Here is a 13664-nt window from a genome sequence, read left to right on the forward strand (position 1 = left end):
CACAGGGGGAGGGAGGCAGAGCACCCCAACAGGCAGGAAGAAGCAGTGTGGTGGCCACAGAAAGAAGGCAGGCAACCATTCCCCGTAACACCAACACAAAGGAAGATGCCAGTACAACTGTTAGGTCTTCCCAAGTCTGGTTGTTTTTTAAAGACTCTGCCGATAACCCCAAAAAGGCAATGTGCACCACCTTCCAGGCCAGCATCAGCAGGGGTGGCAAAACAACCAGCCTGACAACCACCAGCATGATCAGGCACATGGCAGCAAAGCACCTGACTTTGTGGGCTGAACCCCAGGGTCCAGAAACAGTGTCGGGTGGAACAATTGCTTCTTCCGCTGTTGTGCATGCAAGCCAATCCCCTGTCCATGGTGCATGCAAAGATGCCTCCTGCCCTGCACCTGTCATTGCACACTCTCAAGTAGCAGCATCAGGAAGCACGTCTATGTCCTTGTCCCAGCGCAGAGTTAAGTTGTCCATACCCCAGTCCTTGGAAAGCAAGCGCAAATATGCAGCCAACACCTCACAGGCCACACTACTAAATTCTCACATTTCACAACTGCTTGCGCTCGAAATGTTGCCTTTTAGGCTCGTGGAGACGGAAGCATTCCGCAACCTGAAGGCTGCGGCCGTCCCTCGGTACTCGGTCCCCAGCTGCCACTATTTCTCCCGGTGTACCATCCCCGCATTACACAAGCACGTGTCCCAAAACATTAGCCGTGCTCTCAACAACGCAGTTACCGGTAAAGTCCACCTAACCACGGACACGTGGACAAGTGCTTGTGGGCAGAGACGGTACATCTCGCTGACGGCACACTGGGTTAACATAGTGGAAGCCGGGACCCAGTCGGACCTTGGGACCGAACACATCCTCCCGACGCCAAGGATTGCGGGCCCTAGGTCAATCAGGGTTGCCCCCACGGTCTACAGCTCCTGCACCTCATCCTCCTCAGCCTCCTCCTCCTCTTCAGCATCCATCTCCGAAATGACCACATCAGTCACAAGCTTGAAGCACTGCCTCGGCCAAGTGGCAACAGGCTGTGCTGAAGCTAATATGCTTAGGTGAAAAACCGCACAATCCTGAAGAGTTGTGGACAGCTCTGAAAGAGCAGGCAGATCTGTGGCTCACAACGCTGAACCTACAGCCAGGCATGGTCGTGTGTGACAATGGCCAGAACCTGGTGGAGGCTCTGAGGCGAGCTCACACATGTACCATGCCTGGCCCATGTGCTTACCCACGTGGTTCAGCGGTTTCTCAAATCCTACCCGGAGCTGCTGGATCTGCTTCTTAAAATACACCGCCTGTGTGTCCATTTTAGAAAGTCAGCTACAGCTTTCGCTGCCCTTGCAGTGTTCCAGCAGCGTTTGCAGCTTCCGGCTCACAGACTGGTGTGTGATGTCCCCACACGCTGGAACTCTACACTGCAGATGTTGGGAAGGATTTGTGAGCAGAAGAGGGCAGTTGTTGAGTACCAGCATCAACAAGGCCGTCAGTATTCAGTTCAGACTGCACACTTAAGACCTCAGGAGTGGACATGGATGTCAGACATACAGTATGTACCATCCTCCAAAACTTTGAGGACTCCACAAAGATGGTGAACGCCATAATTAGCATTACCATCCCACTTCTCTGTCTTCTGAAACGCTCTCTGCTCACAATCAAAGAGTATGCATTGAAGGCGGAGCACGATGAGATGGAGCAAGGAACCATACAGGGTGATTACACACAGCCAAGCCTCATCTCATCCCAACGTGGATTGGGTGACAATGAGGAAGAGGAGGAGGAGGAAGGACAGGAGCTAGTTTCTTGCACTATAGACGGTACTACCTGCACAGCTGTCATACCGTCTGTTCAGCGTGGATGGCCAGAGGACAGAGAGGAGGAGGGGGAGGAGGAGAGCATGGACAGTCATCCTCTTGGTGAGGACACGGAAGTCTTGCCTGTTAGTAGTCTGGCACGCATGGCTGAGTTTATGTTGCGCTGCCTTTCCTGTGTCCCTCGCGTTCTCAAAATTTTGGGTGACAGTCATTACTGGTTGGTGACACTTCTAGACCCACGCTACAAGGAGAACTTTATATTTCTTATTCCTGTGGCGGACAGGTCTACAAAAATGGGGCTGTACCAGAAGGCCGTTGTTGCGGAACTATTGAAAAAATTCCCAACTGAAAACGCTGGCGGCAGAGGGCACACTTTGTTGGACAACCAAGGAGTACAGGCGAGAGAGACACAACTTCAATCCAGCAGAGGCAGGGGAACACTGTCAAAGTTCTGGGAGAGTTTTCTCAGACCCTCCCATCGCACAGGCCCTGAGGCGCGGGGTACTCTCACAAGGAGTGCAAAGTTTGGGAAGATGCTGAGGGAGTACCTTGCTGACCGTACCAACGTCCTCCATGATTCCGCTGTGCCTTATAATTATTGGGTAGCCAAGCTGGATATGTGGAATGAACTGGCTCTCTATGACTTAGAGGTCCTGGCCTGCCCTGCCGCCAGCATTTTATCAGCGGGTTTTTAGTGCCGCTGGTGGAATTATAACTGATAAGTGCATCCACCTGTCAACTGAAAATGCTAACAGGCTGACTCTTATAAAAATGAACAAGGGCTGGATTGGGCCAGACTTCTCAACACCACCGAATGATAGCAGCGTAACATAAACTCAAATCCAGTGTCTTTTCTTGGGAGGTGTATTTCCATACACCTTTTCGCACCCACACATGGGTATACGCTTCCTGATTTTGGCTATTTGCTCTTGTCCTCCTCCTTCTCCTCATCCTCCACCACAGTATCACCAGGGTGACCGTGGTCCATGATGCAACACCCACATAATTTTTTTAAAGGGTGTTTATGATGCCGGTAAAAAAAAATTTTTTATACAGTATGTTCATGTATACCCCCCAGGGGTAAATGTTTGTCAGCCCATACACTTAGTGCATGGGCATTACAAGTATAGGAGGCCCACTCCTTTCTAATGGGAACATTTTTTTATGAGGCCCTACTCTACGTCTCTTCCAAGGAGCATTGAAGTGCCTCCAAATTTTTGGCAGCCCTTGCATTCACTGCATAGGCCAACACTATGGGAGACTCTCTCCTTTCTAATGGGAATTTGTCATTACTGTGGCCCTGCTCTGTGTGTCTTTAAATTCTTAGTGGGTTTTTCCTAAAATTGGTCAGCCGTTCGACTCACTGCATACCCTATAACTGTATAGCAGACCCTCTCCTTTCTAATTGGAACATGTCGTACCTTGTTACTGTGGCCCTGCTCTGTGTGTCTTTAAATTCTTAGTGGGGTTTTTCCTAAAATTGGTCAGCCGTTAGACTCACTGAATACCCTCTAACTGTATAGCAGACTCTATCCTTTCTAATGGGAACATGTCGTACTTGTTACTGTGGCCCTGCTCTGTGTGTCTTTAAATTCTTAGTGGGGTTTTTCCTAAAATTGGTCAGCCGTTGGACTCACTGCATACCCTATAACTGTATAGCAGACCCTCTCCTTTATAATGGGAACATGTTGTACCTTGTTACTGTAGCCCTGCTCTATATGTCTTTAAATTCTTAGTGGGGTTTTTCCTAAAATTGGTCAGCCGTTGGACTCGCTGCATACCCTATAACTGTATAGCAGACTCTCTCCTTTCTAATGGGAACATGCCATACTTGTTACTGTGGCCCTGCTCTGTGTGTTTTTAAATTCTTAGTGGGGTTTTTCCTAAAATTGGTCAGCCGTTGGACTCACTGCATACCCTATAACAGTATAGCAGACTCTCTCCTTTCTAATGGGAAAATGTCGTACTTGTTACTGTGGCCCTGCTCTGTGTGTCTTTAAATTCTTAGTGGGGTTTTTCCCAAATTTTTGCTGCCCTTCAGTCACAGCATGGGCATTACCACTATAGGAGACCCGCTCCTTTATAATGGGAACATTTTTTTTTACTGAGACCCTCCTCTATGTCTCTTCAAAGTGGTATTGGGTTGCGTCCAAATTTTTGGCAGTCCTTGCAGTCACTGGATACGCAATAACAGTATAGGAGACCCACTTGTTAATAATGGGAACAACAAAGCATAGCCGGCTGATGGCTCTCTAACAATAGCGAGAGCCGACTGCTGGTCTTTTAAGAATAGTAAGGGCTGTCTGATGTCCCTATAAAAATAGGCTTTATGACTTTCAGAGTCCCTCCATCATAAATAAAACAGGATGTGTCTGATGATGTGTCACACACCACATTGCCAGATATGTTTGTAAAATGTTAAAATGACATTTCCCGGTGAATGCATTTGTCTTAAAAAATAACGTAAAAAAAACAAAACAATAGGATCTTTCTTTAGTATAAAAAACAGCGTCACCAATTTAACCTCAATGTAATCACATTGTTCAGCTCATGCACCTCCTCCTCCATCTCCGAAATGACCACATCAGTCACAAGCTGACAGCACTGCAGCACTGCCTTGGCCAAGTGGCAACAGGCTGTGCTGAAGATAACATGCTTAATTGACAAACCGCCCAGCGATGCAGAGTTGTTGAAAGCTGTAACACAGCAGCCTGATCTGTGGCTCTCACCGCTGAACATACAGCCAGGTATGGTCGTGTGTGACAATGGGCAGAACCTGGTGACGGAGAAATGACAGCCGGAGTAGATACGGTTTCCCTCTATGCCAGTCCTTTCACCGAGCTAAATACAACTGTCAGCAAAAAAAGTTGTGGGCTGGCTCCGTACCGTTCCTAGCCACATTCACCTGTCCACGTGTTTGTGGTTAGGCGATCCTTCCCAGTAAGTGCACTGGGGAGGGCACAGGTAATGTTGTGGGACCTGTGCTTGTGGAAGGCGGAGACGATACCTGTAGAAATAGTGGCGGCTGGGGACCGAGTATGGACACCCAGCCACCGCCGGCATGAGGTTGTGAAAAGCTTCCGCCTCCACAAGCTTAAAAGGCCATATTTCAAGTGCAAGCAGCTGCCCAGAAATCTGGCAGTTTAGTGTTGCGGCCTGTGGGTGGGTGGCTGCATACTTGCACTTGCATTCCAAGTAACAGAAAACTAAGCAAATGGTGGCCTCTATCATCATCATGGCCTCACCTCGGCACTATGAACTCTCCTGAAGGAGAAGTAAGGGCCCACCGGAGGAGTCTCCGGTTCTCAGGTGGGCCCGTCCAACCCTGCTGAGAAGTAGCCCTGGCTAAGAAAAGCGTGGGGGAAGGTTCCCGGACACTCTATGGATACTTTTTTAATGTGGATCGGACATGCTAATGCCTGTTATTTCTTAAACCGCATTGCAGATTAGGCCATTGTCCAACTCTGTATTCATGAAATTAAATGCGCAAAGAAAGATGTGTGTGTGTCAAAGCACCACCGACAAGTGCGAGTTGATGTTGGACGGGCTGCCATTGCTTCTGCAACAAGCTGCATTAGAGGACTTCCTGGGAGAAATGACACCCAGGGTAGATAGGGTTTCCCTCTATGCCAGTCCTTTCACCGAGCTAAATACAACTCTCAGCAAAAAAAAGTTGTGGACTGGCAAAGTACCGTCCCTGGCCACATTCACCTGTCCACGTGTTTGTGGTTAGGTTGTCCTTCCCAGTAAGTGCACTGGGGAGGGTACGGGTAATGTTGTGGGACCCGTGCTTGTGGAAGGCAGAGGCGACACCGAGAGAAACAGTGGCGGCTGGGGACAGAGTATGGACACCCGGCCGCCGCCGACATGAGGTTATGAAAAGCTTCTGCCTCTACGAGCCTAAAAGGCCACATTTCAGGTGCAAGCAGCTGTCAAAAATTTGGCAGTATAGTATTGAAGCCTGTGGGTGGGTGGGTGGCTGCATACTTGCGTTTGCATTCCAAGGAATGGGGTAGGGACAACTGAATGCTGCACTGGGACAAGGATGTGGACGGTGATTGTTGCAAGTCTGCAACGACAGGTGCATGGCGGGAGGCATCTTCGCATGTGCCAAGTATCACTTATGATGGGCACACTTTTAGGCAGTGAATGCTTCCAGAGGTCTTCCCCATGCTGTTCCCATGTCTTTTCAGCACTGTATGAATGTGTCTGATGATGTCACACACCACATGGCCAGATAAGGTTGTAAAATGTTAAAATGACATTTCCCAGTGAATATTTTACATAGTTACATAGTTTATAAGGCCGAAAAAAGACAAGCGTCCATCCAGTTCAGCCTATTAAAAACTTATCGCCTGAACAGGGACTTGAACCCTGGACCCTCAGATTAAAAGTCTGATGCTCTACCGACTGAGCTATCCAGGCTCCTTCCTAATGCATTTGTCTTTGTTGAAAGCAATGCAAAAGTGCAAAAACACATCAAAAACGCTACGTATGAACATAGCCCAAGGTGTGGAGGAGTATTTTTGTTTTTGGTTATTTATTTTGCTTTATATACATTGGACATGTCGTGGAAAGGATGTTCCTTAACATATTTCAAAGGAAAATCCATTTTGGTTTTGTTTTGGTATGTTTTATAGTGAGTCCGCAAAAGTGGCGTAATACCTCTGACAATGTTGTTGACAGCAGTGACCTGGTAGTCAGAAATGCTTCCAGGGGTCTTCTCCATGCTGTTCCCATGTCATTTGAGCACTGTTCCCATAAATTTGGGCAATTTTTAGGCCCTCTGCAGACCGCCGGGGTGAGCCGCCTGAAAAATGCACATTGGGCTCATTGCTCGGGTCGAGCACCCGAGTATTCCAATTCGCTCAATCCGAGCAACGAGTACTCGAGCATTTTAGTGCTCACTCATCACTAAAAGTGATCAAAAGATGTTATTTGCCCGAAAATGGTACCAATAAAAACGTCAACTCGTCCTGCAAAAACCAAGTCGTAACTCTGTCGGCAGAAATATGGAAAAATTATAGCTCTCAAAATATGGCGATGCAAAAACTTGTTTTTACAATAAAAAGCGTCTTTTAGTGTGTAACAGCAGCCAAACATAAAAACCCAATATAAATTGCATCGACCCGAAGAATAAAGTGGTCTAATCACTTATACCGCATGAGCAACGGAGTAAAAATAAATAAAACCAATTCTTCACCTGCTGTTGATTTGTTCATTCCACCTTCCAAAGATTGCAGTATGGCTCAGCCCACATTTATTCTATGCTCTGCATTTACACCACGGTTTCAGTGTAAATCTCTGAAATATATGATTCAGATAGAACTCCTGGCGGAAGATTCCCTACAATGAGACAGATGGGGACACTGTGGACGCCGTAGGACCTGCGATCCGGCGGTGTCCGTCTTTTGAGGCGTGCATAAAAGCGGCGTCAGCCACAGTTTTGTGCACTACTGAAAAGAAGTGGCCAGAGGCCAGATGGAGTCCAGAGTAACCCAGCTGCCTCATTATAGTGAATAGATCCCTTGGGGGTTTCATCTGAATCACATCACTCAAAGATTTAAATGGAGACACCGATATAAGTGCTCAGCATGAAACATCGGATAAATGTGATCCCAAATGTTATGTAAAATGTACCCAATAAAACCTTCAACTCCATTCACAAAAAAGCAAGGCATCCCTGACGAAGGAAGTCAGAACCTCAGAAATGTGTTGGATTGACAGCTGGGATTTCCTATCATCTTTGAAGGAAAACCTGCTGCTTTGAGTGACGTCACATTAGTACAGGACGGCGGATTTCTTCAAATCACTGGTAGAACAGATGTGCCCGGCCCTCACGTACTACGGTGGATCAAAGGCAGGGGAGATCCCACAAAAGTACGCCAAGCCACACGTGCATTGAAGCACGGGTAGGACTTTTGTATTAAGGTGTTTTTTAGCGTATATAAATATTATTTCTTCATTTGGTATACAGTTAATCACGCACATGGGCTGGAACTAGGTTTATATGCAGCTTTTGTAAGACCATTGGGGAATGCTTAGGTACATATTTTACATTAAACCTTATTATACCTTAAAAGCAGTTTTCGACCACATACGGGGTATCTGCATACTCAGGAGACATTGCAAAACTAATTTTGGGGTCCATATTTTAGTGCTACCCTTGTGAAAATGCAAGAATTTTTTATTTTCACGGCTCAACGTTATAAACTTCGGTTAACAAATTTTGCATTCAAAAAGTCAAATGGCACTCCTTTACTTCCAAGCCCTGCCATGTGTCTGAACAGTAGTTTTCTTCCACACATTTGGTATCAGTGTACTCAGAAGAAATTGCACAACAAATTGTGCGGTGCAATTTCTCTGTTACCCTTGTGAAAATGAAAAATTTGTGGCTAAAAAACATTTTTGTGGGAAAAATGTGATTTTTCTTTCCACAGCTCAACGTTATAAACTTCTGTGAAACACCTGGGGGTTCAAGGTGCTCACCACACATCTAGATAAGTTCCCTGAGGAGTCTAGTTTCCAAAATGGTGTCACTTGTGGGGGGTTTCCACTGTTTAGGCACATCAGGGGCTCTCCAAACACAACATGGCATCCACTAATTATGGCTGCAAATTTTACAATCAAAAAGTCAAATGGCGCTTTTTCCCTTCCAAGTCATGCCGAGCGCCCATACAGTGGATTTTCCCCACATATTGGGTATCGGTGTGCTCAGGAGAAATTGCACATATTTTGGGGTCCATTTTCTCCTGTTTCCATCGTGATTACATGGTGAAGCATGTCCTCCAGGCTTTGCAAAAACAAAATTGTCAGCCTGAGTGCTGCTTGATTGTGATGTCATAGAGTAATGGAATTCAACACAGGATATTTTGGAGCATGTGTACTACCAGTGAAGACTTGACTGGATTATATAATACACAAGGCAAAATGGAGCAAGTGGGAAACTTTGAAATCCATCACTGGCAGCTAATAAGAGATGTGTATCACCTACTTAAGCCCTTTGATGAAGCTACTAAAAATGTCAGCAGGAAGTGTAGTATTGCAGGATATAACACAATGTTGATGGCACAAAGATGGCAGCCATAAGTGCTTTCAGCAGGTCCCTGGCTGCAAAAGGAACTCATCAGTAACCCACAGTCATGCTGCAGAGTGTAACCATGGCATTCAACCAAATTGGTAAACACTCTATTTGCGCTCGACAGCAGCATTTAACCCTTTCACGACATGTGCTGTACATGTACGGAGCAAGTAGGAAGCGAGTGTATGAAGCGGGTGCAAGGGGTGAGCCTGCCCTATACCCAGCAGGTAATAGCTGTGTGTAACAGCCAGGACCTGACTTCAACAATTGCGGATGGCACTTGTGATGTGATAACGGGTTGCCAATGGGATGCTATGACAGCAGGAGGTCTGCTGGAGACCTCCGTGCTTGTCATTATGGAACTCCCTTGAGACCCTGCAGTGACCAGGCTTCCAAGGATACCGTGATTTTTACTTGTTTCTGATTATTTTCAGTTCTGGTGGGTGGTTAAGGTTGGTGTTACTGAGCTTCTAAGGTGGTTCATACTTTCGTGCCTGTGTTTGGTTTAACACTGTTCACCTTAGTTTATGCTATTGCACTGCGGTTTTCGGTTCTAGTGTGTCTGCCCTGACTTCAGTTTGTGCGTCCGTTCACCAGCTGCCGTGCTGCTCTCTGCCTGGGAAGGGCTCTGCTAAAGTTCAGCTTTGCCAGGACCACGAGGCAGGTGAAGAGTATAACCGGCCCTCAAGGGCATGCGGCAGTGCGACGACTAGTGCCAAATGTGACCGACACACTGTTCTTGCTGGCTAGCAGTGGGTCACACCACCATCACCCAGCATTACATAATAATCAGCCGAGATAGAATGGATCCAGCCGGTCAGCTGGTGGTGCAGCTGCAAAATCTGCTTAGCATGTTTCAGGATTTGGCTGCTACTGTGGGGCATCATACCCAAGCCCTGGCTCAATTGAGTACTGAAGAGCCCTCTCATGGGGTAGCTTCTATATCCCATGTACCGGACCCTGTGGTTGGGGCCAGAAGATTCCGTGAGCCTAAAGTTCCATTGCCAGATTTCTATTTGGGAGAGCACAAGCAATTTCTTAATTTTTGAGAGAATTACAAGTTATATTTTCAGCTTAAACCCTTTTCAGGAGGTTTCTAGGTTGGTCATCTCCTTACTTAGGGAGAATCCCCAGACATGGGCCTTTACACTGGCGTATGAGTCCCTGGCCTGTAACTCTGTTGAGGAATGTTTTAGGGCACTGGCACTCATTTATGATGAACCAGATAGGGACGCTATTGCTGAATCTAACCACTCATTTAGGGTAGCCTCCTGGAGGAGGATTATTGTTCTCAATTCAGACAGTGGTCTGTCGAGGTGGGGTGAAATGATGCAGCCTTATGGAGCATGTACCTGGATGGACTGGCGGATTCTGTAAAGGACATGTTGATGCACCACTCACCACCACAAAATCTGGAGGCCACCGTGACTCTGGTCGCGTGTCACGGGTGTGTCAAAGGTGACAGACAGTCGCCCTGCAGTTGATTACAGGAGATCCCTACGTTTGGCATTACAGACATCTTCTTAGAGGCTGGCTGTTTCTAGGACCCAGCAGCTACCTCCTTTAGGCTAATTAGCTCCCTGAGTGTATAAATACCTGGTGTGTCTGAGAGGGAGGTGCTGGCGATATTCATTACTACTTGTGAGGCTTTAGCAAGAGCAGTACTTCTTCCTCTCTGGAGAATGAGGCCGTGTGCACATTTGGCTGGAGTCGTCTAAAGCTAAGCAATCCCCCCCCCTGTTTGTCTACTCTTGCTGTCTATAGAGTTTAGTGGAGATCGACTAGTGCTCATCTCCTCCCTTCCCTAGCCTTAGCCATACACCAGCTATTTAAAACTGTAGTTTGTCCGTCACACAGATCACATATAATTGCGCTGAAAATTCTGCCATTTCTGGCCTCCATTAAATTTTGTTTCAGTGTGTCAGCGAAGTTATTGACACCAGTTTGCTGTTGAAAATAGTTACCTACAGGCCAGCTATTTAAAACTGTGGTTTGTCATCACATACATCACATATAATAGCGCTGAAAATATTGCCATTTCTGGCCTTGATTTCAATTTTGTTGCAGTGTGTCAGTGAACTTATTGACACGAGGTCGGCGCTGTTAAAAATAGTTACCTACAGGCCAGATATTTAAAACTGTGGTCTGTCCGTCACACGGATCACATTTAAGTTCGCTCCAAATTCAGCCATTTGGAGTGAGCGTGGAAGATATTGTCCTCCATTTAAAATGGGCAAGGAGCGTGGCAAGGGACAGGGAACTAGACGTGATGGTGATGGTGCATGCAGAGGCCGTGGGCAAGCTGAAATTGTGCTACAACAAACACCCACATCTTCTCGCTCGACCTTCCGGCCCCAATTAATAGGGGACCGCAGAACACCACTACTGAACACAGAGCAGTGTGAAAAGGTTATTGGTTGGATAGCACATAATGCTTCCAGTCACTTAGCCACCACCACCACCACCCTTTCTTCCACACGGTCAAGTCTCAGTAGCCGTGAGTATGGACCGCATATTCCTCACCCTGACCCTGCTTCCTGCCACCATGCCGAGTGCTGGGAGACAACTGATCCCAAACTTGGACACTCCGAAGAGCTGTTCACTTTTCCATTTATAGATTCGGGCCTCTCGCCTGGTCCACTTGAAGCGGGGCAAGAGGAAATCGCATGTAGCGATGCCTAAATATTTGAGCAGCCACGCTCATACAAAGGCGTTGGTGGGAAAGTGTCACAAGAGGTGGATGATGATAAGACACAAAGAAGTGTGGTGGCCGCAGACAGAAGGCGGGCAACCGTTCCCCGTAACACCAACACGATGGAAGTTGCTGTAATGGGGCCGGGTGGTGGAACCACTGTGCCTTGGAACAAGGAGGGACCCCGAGGGGCAGGTGTTAGTCTGGGGACGACCTTGTAATTGAGCAGGTGGCTCCCACGAGTCAGATAGCGGGGACTGACCGGTGTAGTGGGTGGACACAACAGAAGGGTAGCAGTCTCTGGTGAGCAGGCGGGTGGTCACGGCAAGTGACGGCAGAACGGGTAAGAGTCTCTTGGCAGGCAGGCAGGTGGTCACGGCAAGTGACGGCAGAGCAGGTAAGAGTCTCTTGGCAGGCAGGCAGGTGGTCACGGCAAGTGACGGCAGAGCAGGTAAGAGTCTCTTGGCTGGCAGGCAGGTGGTCACGGGAAGTGACGGCAGAACGGGTAAGAGTCTCTTGGCTGGCAGGCAGGTGGTCACGGCAAGTGACAGCAGAGCCTCCAGGTAGGCTAGCAGGCGGGTAGCAGGTGAGCGCTCCCAGGTGAGCGGGCTAGCAAGTACGGCAGATGCTTCCTGGTCCGTAGGTGGACTTGCCCATAGACAGACTGGTGGATGCTTGAGACCGACTGTCAGGCTGAAGAGCAGACAAGCAGGCAGACTGGACTAGTAGTCAGGCTGGCAACGGGACCTGAGGGCTGAAGCAGAGGTGAGTATGCTTTGCAAGAACTTTGCTCGGGCACCTCCATTTTGGAGGAGGTGCCTTATATATGGGAGGTCCTCCGGCTATCGGCCGGGGACTCCTTAGAACGGCGCGCGCGGTCCCTTTAAGAGAGGGGGAGCGCGCGCACGCGCACCCTAAGCACAGTGCCCGGGAAGGAGCGTGCGCCGGCAGCAGCGAGGGAAGGAGCGCTGGAGGACGCTGCGCCCGGAACAGGAAGGTGAGAGGGACGGTGTCTCTGCCTAGCAGGGGGCAGAGATGCGACGCTACAGTTGCCAGTACAACTGTTAGGTCTTCCCGAGTCTGGTTGTTTTTTAAAGACTCTGCCGATAACCCCAAAAAGGCCATTTGCACCACCTGCCAGGCCAGCATCAGCAGGGGTAGCAAAACTACCAGCCTGACCACAACCAGCATCATCAGGCACATGGCAGCAAAGCACCTGACTTTGGGGGCCAAACCCCAGGGTCCAGGAACAGTGTCTGCGGGTGACACCACTGCTTCTTCCGCTGTTGTGCGTGCAAGCCAATCCCCAGTCCATAGTGCACGCGAAGATGCCTCCTGCCCTGCACCTGTCGTTGCACACTCTCTACTAGCACCATCAGCAAGCATGTCCTTGTCCCAGCGCAGCATTCAGTTGTCCATACTCCAGGCGTTGAAATGCAAATACGCAGCCAACGCCCCACAGGCCACATTACTAAATTCCCACATTTCACAACTGCTTGGCTCGTGGAGAAGAAGTTTCCATAACCTGATGGCGGCAGCAGTCCCTCGGTACTCAATCCCCAGCCGCCACTATTTCTCCCGGTGTGCCATTCCCTCATTACACAAGCACATGTCCCAAAACATTAGCCGTGCCCTAAACAATGCAGTTACTGGGAAAGTCCACCTAACTACGGGCACATGGACAAGTGCTTGTGGGCAGGGACGGTACATCTCATTGACGGCACACTGGGTTAACATAGTGGAAGCAGGGACCCAGTCGAACCTTGGGACAGAACACGTCCTCCTGACGCCGAGGATTGTGGGCCCTAGGTCAATCAGGGTTGCCCCCACAGTCTACAGCTCCTGAACCACATCCTCCTCCGTCTCCTCCTCCTCTTCAGCCTCTATCTCTGAAATGACCACATTAGTCACAAGCTGGAAGCACTGCAGCACTGCCTCAGCCAAGCAGCAACAAGCTGTGCTGAAGCTAATATACTTAGGTGACAAACTGCACAATGCTGAAGAGTTGTGGACAGCTCTGAAAGAGCAGGCAGGTCTGTGGCTGACACCGCTGAACCTACATCCAGGCATGGTCG

At 48.6% G+C, this 13664-nt stretch overlaps 1 non-coding gene across 1 annotated transcript; it reads right to left on the reverse strand.

Annotated features, from left to right (window-relative positions):
- Nucleotides 1-6168: 6168 nt before the first annotated feature.
- TRNAK-UUU (transfer RNA lysine (anticodon UUU)) lies at nt 6169-6241 on the reverse strand. The gene has a single exon. It is a non-coding gene; the product is annotated as a tRNA-Lys (tRNA).
- Between the last annotated feature and the right edge of the window lie 7423 nt (nt 6242-13664).

This window comes from Phyllobates terribilis, unplaced genomic scaffold (assembly GCF_046119375.1).
Source record: "Phyllobates terribilis strain yellow unplaced genomic scaffold, ASM4611937v1 Scaffold_1__5_contigs__length_1240528914, whole genome shotgun sequence".
Classification (NCBI taxonomy): domain Eukaryota; kingdom Metazoa; phylum Chordata; class Amphibia; order Anura; family Dendrobatidae; genus Phyllobates; species Phyllobates terribilis.